The sequence below is a fragment of the Eucyclogobius newberryi genome, unplaced genomic scaffold (genome assembly GCF_026437365.1).
Source record: "Eucyclogobius newberryi isolate DKJ021-1_F unplaced genomic scaffold, fEucNew1.0.hap1 SCAF_12, whole genome shotgun sequence".
Lineage (NCBI taxonomy): Eukaryota > Metazoa > Chordata > Actinopteri > Gobiiformes > Gobiidae > Eucyclogobius > Eucyclogobius newberryi.
In genome coordinates, this window is record NW_027315746.1 from 16085799 (window position 1) to 16097036 (window position 11238).

The 11238-nt window shown below is 41.6% G+C and overlaps 1 protein-coding gene across 1 annotated transcript in view; it reads right to left on the reverse strand.

Moving 5' to 3' along the window:
- The window catches only part of zswim5 (zinc finger, SWIM-type containing 5), a 45431-nt gene that overhangs the window by 14253 nt on the left and 19940 nt on the right, over positions 1 to 11238 (reverse strand). The window lies entirely within an intron of this gene.

Sequence of the window (11238 nt, forward strand, 5' to 3'; positions counted from 1 at the left end):
TGTGTTTGAACGAAGGTATTTTATTTGCATTAAAACACCTATAATTTAATAAATGCATGCTAGGTAGGTTTAATACCATACTGTGGAACATTCCCGGCAAATAACATCTCCATGCTCGTTTTCCCTCTCCATTATTGCTTTATATGCTGAGATCACACACAGAACTAATATAATTTCCCTTCTCTGCAATACCTTAATTAATTGACATGTGCCTTAAACCTTTGGGGCGTAGCTACAAGCCTATTTCAGAAACACAGGGCCCATCTTGGCCTTAACAAGCCACCATTTGGCCAGTTGAGCTTGTGAAACTACCTGGACGTGTTCCAAATGTAACCCCTTTATGGCCTCGTCTTGTACACACCAGCAATCCAACAGCTGTAGTCTTAGCACTGTTTAATTGTGGGAGATGTAAATGAATAACTAGCCTTTGTCGGCGCTAATTTTTCCTACGCTCGGTGAGATGAGGCCACTGACACTTTGGGGACATACTGGTATATGAACATAAGGCTGGTTGGCCGCACTTCAGAAAGACATTTATTTAACATTACATGCGAGCTAACCCTGGGAGTGACATTGTATAGGAGCAACTAGGTTAAAAATGTAGGTTGTGGTAAAGGATGCTATAGGATAAGGAGGGTAAAGAGGACACGGGGAAGAGTATCGGGTCCATCTTGTCGTCTCGCTTTGACGGGTCAATTATTTATGAAACAAAATGTATAGGGAACTATGCAAAGGTTTGGAAAGTGTGGTTGAAAAGAGGTGCATGTAAATTACCATTTGTTTATATGTGCCCCTAAGAGGATTGGGGGTTGGGCAATTTAGATAATATTGGGAATGCCGTTTTGAAGATATGCAAAATCTGAATATTGAGGTAATTTATAGTTAAAAAAACGCTACAAAAACCTGATTAAAAATACAATTAAAAAAGGTTTCAAACAAAGGTATGAGGTGATATTTGTGCACATTATTTTTCACTTTATTAATTTTACACAAAGAAACAATCCTGCACACTGTCCTACGTGCAAGGTGAGTTTTTATTGACGGGTGAAGAGGCAATGTTTCGTCAATTAGGCCTTCATCGGGCAAAATTGTTAAGAGTTGAATTCAAACTTGCGCCGCCGCGTCCCGCCCTACATGGCAGACATACATGCTATCCACTCGCCCACGCGGCACTTGACTGAAATTTGTGAGCATTTTTGCATTTTAACAGCTTATTTCTTGTGTGCACAATACAATGGCACCCAACCTACCATACTTAACCGGGTCCAGTTATTAGGACAGGAAACTTCCAAATTGCTCGCAAACAAACAAGAGAGCTTAAAATACACACAGCGTTGCACACAGGCATAGACATGAACAATTACGCTCTGGGGTTTGGGCCAGCATGGCGGAGGAAGCTAATAAGAAATGTGTTAAGCCATCTTCCTGGCAAAAAAGGAAGAAAAAAAATCCTCTCACAATAAGATCACACTAAATCCATTGCACAAACACACACATGCAGAGATCTAATTAACAGAGCAAAGATAACGAAAGACAGGAGCTTGAACGTGACAGACACTGACCACAAGTCGCCCGCCCACCATCTGAGCACATTTGATATGGCACAGTGAAATATACGCACTTCATTTGGTTAAAATGTTAAGCATGTCTTGGCGACTCGGATCTTATATCAATGTTACCATTGATTGTTAAGGTTTTTATGGTTTGGTACATCTGCAAGCACAGGGTGAGTGTGTGGTAATTAGGAATTTGTTATGCTCATATTGCACCAAAGTTGAAAATTATCATAATGATTGCCCCTTTGGCAAAATATGCCATGATGAGATGAGAGATAAAAAGATATACATCAAAAAGCATATTCTGGTTAGAAACAAAACGAAAAAATTTAATTCAGATTTGCAAACATTTGCACACAAAAGAAATGTATTTGCATATTATAATAAGTATAAAAACCAAACCGTGCAAAGGCTAACATCTGACCTACTGACCCAGTGACCAACATACTCACCCAGCAGAATGCCACCGCTTTGTCTTTTTAAATTACAACAAAGCAACTTTCCGATGAGCGGCAACATAATATATTACTGCAAATATGCTTGTTTTATTGTACTTTTTTTTCTTTCTTCAAATGTGTGCTTTGTTTTTGTGCAACTGAGCAATGCCAAGCTTGAAATTTCCTTCCTGTTGCATTACCTCTAAACTAACATTTCAAACTCAATTTGCTAAAGAGAAAACTGGATACCAATTTGGATTCGACAAAAATAAAACACAATTTAAAAAAAAATAAAATAATTTTCATCACTTTCAAAACAAAAATTATAGTTTTTTAAAATATTACCATGTGGTCGTAGATGCCCTTTCAAAAACAGAAAAGGGCCAATTTGGTCTTTTTCAGTAAGGAATAAAGTCAAAAGATTATAGTTATTAGTTTTAGTATAAATTAGTATCTGTGTCTGCGACAAGTTGGCCACTGTCCAGGGTGTACCCCGCCTAAGGCCCGAAGTCACTGGGATAGGCTCCAGTCACCCGCGACCCCGAAAGGGAACAAGCGGTAGAAAATGGATGGATAGTATCTGTGTTTTTGACATCCTTGCTTCAATTAAAAAAAAAAAAAAAAAAAAAAATCAAGTTGTTTTTAACGATATTTATTCCCTTTTGCAAGTACATGTCTGCCCAGTACAAAGTGCACTCCTTCCAAACGGGGCATCTGACAGTGACAGAGAGTGTAAGGGAGAAGACAGTCTGGTGCATCTGCCATTGAGAGACATAAAGAGTCCTCCAAAAGTGTTGAAACGTCCCGCTGCGTCCCGCCTGTCGAACCAATTTACTGTCTCCAAGTAAATGTAATATCATAAATGTGTCAAAAGAGGATTTCTAGCTCCTCCGACAGCTCTATAATGGATATACCTGTAGAGCTAATTTGCACTAACCGCAGCTCACCGTAATACACACCAAATTTGATCTTCTGCCGGTGAAATAATCACAGTGGAAAGCAAAGGTGGCCCAAAAGATTAAGAAAAAAAAAAAAGGGGCGTGCATGTCATGAAAAGATTGAGCAAACCTGGTTCTCAAATAGTCCCCCAAAGCGGTCTAAATATTGTATTACTCCTTTGCCGAGCTTTTTGTTGAATATTACAGGAGACTGTGACATTGCCCGGGATAACATTTTGATAATGGCGATAATCTTAAGCCTGCAACTGAATTTTCCAACTATCTGAATTGTAATACATGCAATGGGGCAACCTGTTATAGCTGGACAAGGAGTAGCTTTTCTAGAAGTTTGTTTAGAGGGATCAAAAGGGTACAAAACAAGTCAAAACACCATTATGACCAACAAAAAACAGGCAGGTGGTCATAATGATATGGTGATTTGTATGGATCAACAAACCGCTAAAACGTGTCAACAATACGGTTCCATTTTATTAATCCAAAGCGTGTATTGATCTGCTTTGTTTATGTGGAAAACTGTGTTGCCTTTTTGTTTGCGCTGTAAATCAATATTGCTATGATGAAACATTTTATATTTTTTGTCCGACCTTCTGTTTGTGCGGAGCTGAAATGCATTGACACTTGACACTACAAAGACACCCACGAGCACAGCGAACCGAGTGACCTTTTCCGAGTCAGCCGCACTTTTGTTCTTAATGCCACCGAGAGCAGAGAACCCCAAAGACTGCCGAGAAATTTACACCAGATAGCTTTTATCCCGGTATACCTCAAAACCTTCAAAACCCGTCAGTGCTATAAGCCAGAACAGATGAATTATAACAAAGGTGAATTAGCTGCCTGACGACTGCGCGTGATGCCAAGTACAATGATCCAGGCGTAATCCATTGATGAAAAAAAAGAACAACAAAAAACATTGGCTTCGAATGTGTTAAAAGTCTTCTTGTACAGGGGCATATTGACAACTTTCATTTAAAATCTGCTTAGTTCAACACAATAAATGACAATGTTATGACCAGGATTATAGCGCACACATCAAAACTCATAAGCAAAACACGGGGGAAAACAGTATAAGGAGGTAAAATCCGACCACAGACTAAAGGACAAAAAATCAAGCTCCTATTGTCCATATTTGTATTGTAAACACAACCCCATGCGCTCGCTATGTATACACAGTAGTATATCCACTCCTCCTCTCTTATTCTCTGCCATCTGTCACTCGAAGACAACCCCGCCCACACAGAGCTGCCTCAGCCAATCAGGATGCAGATGGCCTCCCCATGCTTACAGGCCATTAACCCCTAATTAGCTGGGGAGTCGGAGACGGGGCTGGGAGCCAAAATAAAATTGCGGATGCACAAACACACTCGTGTGCACGCACACACACACACGCGCAGACAAAACCATAGTCAAAACCAAAGCTTCTCTGCTCTCCCAAAGTGGTATAATAAAGTCTGTTTGATTTCATTCATCTATGTTGCCCACATGCAACGCCTACACCACACAACAGCTGCCAAAAAGTGTCCTGCTTTCTTCTACCACCCATAAGGCATCACTGAATCACCTATTTGGTATGGCAATAATTACGGGCTTGGTGATTTGAAAGAGCTGCAGCATATAATTCACGCACATTTTAATATACAATCAATCTTATGCAGCGGTCCGCCTTAAAGTACGCTCAAGTAAGGTTCTTATTTATGAGGTTATTTGTCTTTCATCATCGCTCCAGATGTTTTAAGCCCACATTTTTAGTCACCCTGGGATGACCTTCAATGCATAGATATCGACGTCTAAAATTAGGTAAATATTTAAAAACCCTTTTGGTCCATATGTCAACAGAATAGCGATTTGTTTGCACTAGAGGACCACAGCCATCAAAGGGGGTTGTGTGGGGGGGGGTCACAGCATCAACCCAATGACCCCACTCTGCTAATAGACTTAACCAGTTTAAGTTGGGGGAGCAGCAGTTAACAATTATGGAGTTGTTGCTATAAATGCCAATTACGAAATGGGGCATCGGATGTGTGTATGAAGTAGGCAGCTGTGGTCACTCAGCTAAACCCAATGTTGCACAACTAGTGTGAATTTATTGCCATAGAAATGTTAGAAAACAAAATGGTGGTCATGACATGGACATAAATCCGAGAGAGAGATTCATTCAATCCAACATCCAATTTTCTATACTTCACTTTCGTCCAATTTTTTAAGTTAAGTTTTAACATTCAAAATGATAATGATTAAGTTAATTCATTATTTCAATACCCAACAAAGCATACCAAACCCAACAATTTGCCGTACTTGATATCAACTTGAGAAAATGCGAAAACGATATTAAAGTCTCTTCAACTCTTCTAACACAGAAATCCTTAAAATTCTGCGTTTTTAAACATTTCTCTCTCACCGTCTCCTCGATCTGATTTGTACCTTTGATCAAGAATAGCACAAAGTCAGCAAAAGAGAATATTACTTTTTCTCCCTTCCAAAACCTCCACTAAAAGAATTCATCTTCTTCAGCTTCTCCGGCACACCCCGCGATATGTCCCTGGGCCCGTCCCATCTCCCATCTGTCCGGACGGCTTCAAGGTTAACGCGGCCCCCTTTTTCCACTCATAGACAGGCACCCACATGGCTCGAGTATTCAATCGCCCATCTATCTGTGCAACGACACTGAATCTTCCCCACCCCTCTGTCCGTCCAAACACCCCCCTATCCATCATCGGCCCATACATCCTTCACTAGTGCCCTGTTTGCTGATGCGATAACAGCTGATTGATTCATTTGTTTCCCAGCAGCCCCCTCTTTTAGCAGCCTCCTTTTCTTTTGCCCTCTCTCCAACTCTGTATTGAGAGGGGACACACACACACACACACACACACACACACACACACACACACACACACACACACACACACACACACACACACACACACACACACACACACACACACACACACACACACACACACACACACACACACACACACACACACACACACACACACACACACACACACACACACACACACACACACACACACACACACACACACACACACACACACACACACACACACACACACACACACACACACGATTTGGTCCATTCTCCTGTGACGGGGGCAGCACAAAAAGATGGACAGGAAGCAGAAGGGGAGGGAGAATGTAAGGTTCAAGGTATTCTGTCCAAAATGATATTTAAAAAAAAAAGATATAATACTGTACAGTCATAAGGCCGGGGGATATGGAAAGATGTTCTTGTTAACAGTACTTCAAAGTTTGTGGCCAAGTGTCTGAAAAGTGCAGCTTGGAAGGGATAATACTGCTTAGAAAAAGTACTTAGAGCAGAACAAGTAGTACGTCTTCTCGCACCAACAGCTAAAGTGACGTGGAAATGTCTTAGTCAAACATATCTCTTTTCTAGCAGTAACGTGTAGACAAGATGAAAATAAAGTATTAGACTCAAATGTGATCGCTTTAACTACCCACTTGTAGTCCGTAAAACAAGGCGAAATGTCGTGCACTTGCAGACTGGACTTAAACTAGATTACACTAAAAGGAGGATGAAGTTCAGTATTTCACTGGCGAAATCCAGGTAAAGACAGCGCCGTCGATCAATACAATCAGAATGAAGAAGAGACACTTAAGAACAAGACGACCCACGCTCCTCCACACAGGTATGTCAGAGATAAAAGCTATAATTGACTAACAGAGATGGAACCAAGGTCCTATGTCCTTTTGCCCAATGCTTTGTGAAATTCAATCAATGTTTTTTCCGATTGAAAGAAAAGTAGCGACGCCAAAGAAGAGCTAGCGGCGGAGGCATACGTTGGACTGTTAAATGGAGAGTCACTTGGTCGATTCAGCCATTGTGATGCGCTGCCACACGAGCCTTAAGGTTATGCATAGTGGAAGCAAAACATAAATATTTGACAAACGCTTTCCCATACACACCGCTAAAAACTCAATAGTGGTTAGAAAAAGTTGTGTGTTGTCCTCTGCCACCAAGGTGTGACTCAATGTACCCAAGACCACATTAAAGATAAAAAATGTGTCGCTTTTTGTCTCGGGATAGTTGTTTGTTTGGGGTTGTGTGTTGGTATTATTGCGGTGCTGGCCTTGTGTGCCGGCACTTTACAAAGAGATGAGCGAAAGCAATTTATGGAGCAGACAGACTTGTGTCAATCCCCGGCAGGTGATAAAGCCTGGGTTTTATTGTCTAGTTTAATAAGAAAAGGCACATTCAAAAGGCAAAAACCAAACGGAAAAGAATATGCACAGCTGCTTCCTGTACTTTGTATGCAAAAGTCTTAATTAGAGCCTAAATGGCATTCGTGTCAGTTCCTACCGAAAGTGAACACCCGTGGTCCAATCACAGATGAATATGTAAATTGCATTCAAACTCTGTGTAGCTATGGCTCGAGGCAATAAGAATTAAACACGCTAAAAGCTTAATTTCATCCCCTTTAGTGGGTAAATTTGCCAACGCTTTGAGAATGCTTTTATGAGACCTACCTATGATTACTATGTACAGCGTCTCCCTAAAGCAGATACTTCTATGTCCCTTTAGAAGTGTGTGGGTGCCTGCATTCATCCATGTATATTGAATGCACATTTCATTCACACACATGGATTTCCTGGTTGTCTTCTCATATGCCAGGCCTGTTGTCCTCGTCTCTCCCTCTGCTGCTCTTTTGTCTCGTTCTTTTGCACGTCCCTCGCACTTTGCCCTTTTTCTTAAACGAGTTTGTGGCCTTAGCTGTGCTTTTTGTTTAATATGGCGGCATGCGAAAGACACAACCATCTGCCAAACGCATGCAGGCGCTGTCTTAGGACAACAAGAGCGGGCATCACAATGGTCTTTTGGTGTGTGCGTGCAGGCGTGTTTATTCTTCAAGCGCAGTCTGCAGACCAAGATAAGTATGCATTTAAGAGGCTTATATTTCATTTCAGGAACTGAAGGAGACAAAATGGCTCCATTCTGACTTGGCACAGACAACACAAGGAATTGTGAGGTGGCAACAAAAAGCCAAAACCAAAAAAAGCTTTCTGTGGTGTGTTTGTGAACACACTAACAGAAGAAGCACAAAGTCTAGCACAGATACAAATGAGAGCAAGTAGAGAAAAACATCATTAATCAGTAGTTTTGTTTGTTGTAGCTGATATCTGACAAGAGGAGCCAAATCAATGTCTGGACACAAAAGTAACTTCAAGGACATTTTAGAAGTGCATATTGACCTCACCATGTCAAGAAATTGTCAAGATTTTGGAAAACCTCAAAAGGATGTTATATGTCAAACATATACACACAGAGATGATTAGAAGGACTTTTATCTCAAGGTGGCAGCTAAAATAATCATGTGGATGATGATTGTCTAAAAAGGGCACTTTCAACTCAGACTATTTACAAATACTTAAGTGCATTTATTTTGCAGGAAGTTGAGTGTAATGTAAAGGTCGTGACATTTCTGCTGATGGTGAGTGCAGCATGTTGGAGTTCAGAAATCTCTCGCTCTGATTGGCCTCCACCCCTACAGAGCCGATCAACCTCTCTTTGCACAACAGTGCATGAAACATGAATAATAAAATATCGCCAAAACAGCTTGGCTATGTACAACCTGAGAACACACACATGGCTGGAGCAGCCTCACAATGGGAAACCCATTTCTCCATTAGCTGAGAGCAATCACAGATATGCATGTGCACATACACACTGGGACCAGGGACTTCTGGTTGACTTCATCAAGCGCTCATCAAGCCAAGCCACCATATGGGGATGGGGCCCAAAACAGAGGGGAACTGGATTGTTTGACTGAGTATTATGAAGGCCCCCCTCCCTCTAAACAACACAAAGGAAGCATGCATCACCAAATCAGCTTTGTCTTGCATGCACTATGACGCTACTGCCCCATTAAGAAGAGCCCCCCCATCAGCCTCAAGGTGTGTTGTGCCCAGCTGAAGCACAGCGGTGTTCAAGTCCAGGCACAAACCTGCTCCTGGTGCATCTTCATCCGTTCAACATTTCACTGTAAAGTCAATGCTGTAAACCACTGCCCACAGCGGAGTAGGCGGCTCATGCCTGTATGACAGCTTGCTGACGTAGGCAGACACGGTTTCAGGGGGTACAAATTGAATTTTAATCTGGGCGTGACCTGCTTTTTCTTGGCTTCCCCCATGTGCCCTCCCCTATGACTGCTCCACAGATTTGCATGGGGATAGCACCACCCCCTCTAAGACCCAGGCGCTAGGCCTCGAGGCTGGGGCCTCGCCTGTCTTTGTTAGCCCACAATGGGTGAAAGGCAACTGGCAAGCAGGCAGCCGCCAGGACCCTTGTGGTGGTAGGCAGGGGAGAGCAGTCACTGATGGGGGAGCACCGTGAATATGACAATATGGAACTTGTTAAAACAACGTCTGATGTAAACATTGAAATAACAAAGAAGAGAAAATTCTGACATTTTCAGGTAGAAGCTGCAGGGCTGAATAGAGCTTTGTGGAAGAGGCTCATGGGTACACAGAGCTACAACAGCATTATATGGGTGCAAGCTGCCTACTCCATTGAATCATCTGTCTAAGCTGGGATCAAGCTCAACAAAGTGAGCATTATGCACCATAGAGGTGCATTTATATATTTCAAATTATAGCATCTGCCGCTGCACCAGACCACACCTCGAGCGGCAGCACAACTGTAAGACCATATGCAGGTAATACCGCAAGAAAAGTATTAACCTGGTATTTTCCACGAAGCAGAGTTTGAAAATAATATTGTACAAATGCCATCTTCTGTGATGATTCGGCCATCTCTTCTTTGTAGTTTCCACATAAAACATAGTTGTCAAGACACTATTCGACCATAATCACACATACACACAACAATCATCCAACATTCTAGAGCCGTACAATAATGTCAGCTGTCATGGACACACAAGGGCAAACGCGTGTGTGTGTGTGAGACCTGAACAGAGCCGTGGGAGCAATCATCTGATAATGTCAACTGTCACACACAAACTGAGCACGCATAGACACACGTATCAAAGGCAGAACAAAGGAGAAAGGCCTGGTAAACAATGCTCCACAATGCTTTCCGGCACAGACTTGAGTTTACAAAAGAGAAGGTTTCCAATCACTAGACATTCATTCAGTGCTCAGGGGGAGAGAGAGGGACAGAGACCTTTACGACAGGCACCAGGGCGCGCACAATACCAGGCTCACCAATCACTCAGTGCTCCCATTCAGCCGCTCTGTTTCTGTTTGTATGTGATGCACCCTAAAATAGAGCTCCCGCTCTCCCCGATCAATAATATTTTTTGCCAAACCCATTTATTACTCAATTGTTATAAAACTGACAGACATGATGGTGTTTTGCAAGCATTCATTGGCTGTTTTTTCATGACACATAATGCATCCAGGCACTCACAAAAGGATGGATTCATACTGTGCGGTGACAGACAGTAATGGCTAGTGGTAAGCATTTGCACTGCAGCTAACTCACTAAACAACTAATAGAATTATAAAAGAGTTCTATCTATATAATGGTCTCAATATCTCAAATTAATATTTCTGAGAGGTGGGTGGACTTGAAGTATATCTTCAAGTGATTGGTTGAAATACACTTTATTTATGCCATGAAATAATGTAAGAAAAAGTTTCCAATTTTGAACCTGCCCACCATGTGAAACTTAAACCACACCGTCACAACAACAGCTGGTTCAAAATCTCGTACAAGGTACATGTTTGCTATATGTAATGTGCAAACTCATAAAACTACCGGATGTATCAAAAGCTACAGCTACAATCTTGCCCTAAGTTAGCTAGCGTTGAGTTTTGAAGAACCAGTCTTTCCCTACTTCCTGTTACGTCCCCCTGGCACTAACTCACTCTTGCAAAACCAGTCCTGCAGGGCAAAAACTGTTCTGCATTTTTGCCCGACAAGATCATAAAAGTTGATGTCTGCATAAAAGCGTTTTGACTTAACATGAATGGCATTTGTTAAAAGTGAACAAAAGCTTTGACGAATGATTCATATTCACCCTTCATCTGTACAGCACAAACTATGACCAGTGTTGGGTAGTAGTGTTACTTTTAAAAGTAACTTGTTACATACCTGATTACTGCCCTGGAAAACTCTTGCGTTTCCAATAATTAACATTATTGTATAACCTATATTGTTTGCCGACAATCTCTTTGCGTTGCTGAACACAATAATAGAAACATTAAAATAAACAAGCAAAGTCAAATCAATCAATCAATCGCAGCACTGTTACCATACATTTATTCCTCAGCTAGTTTTTCAAAACG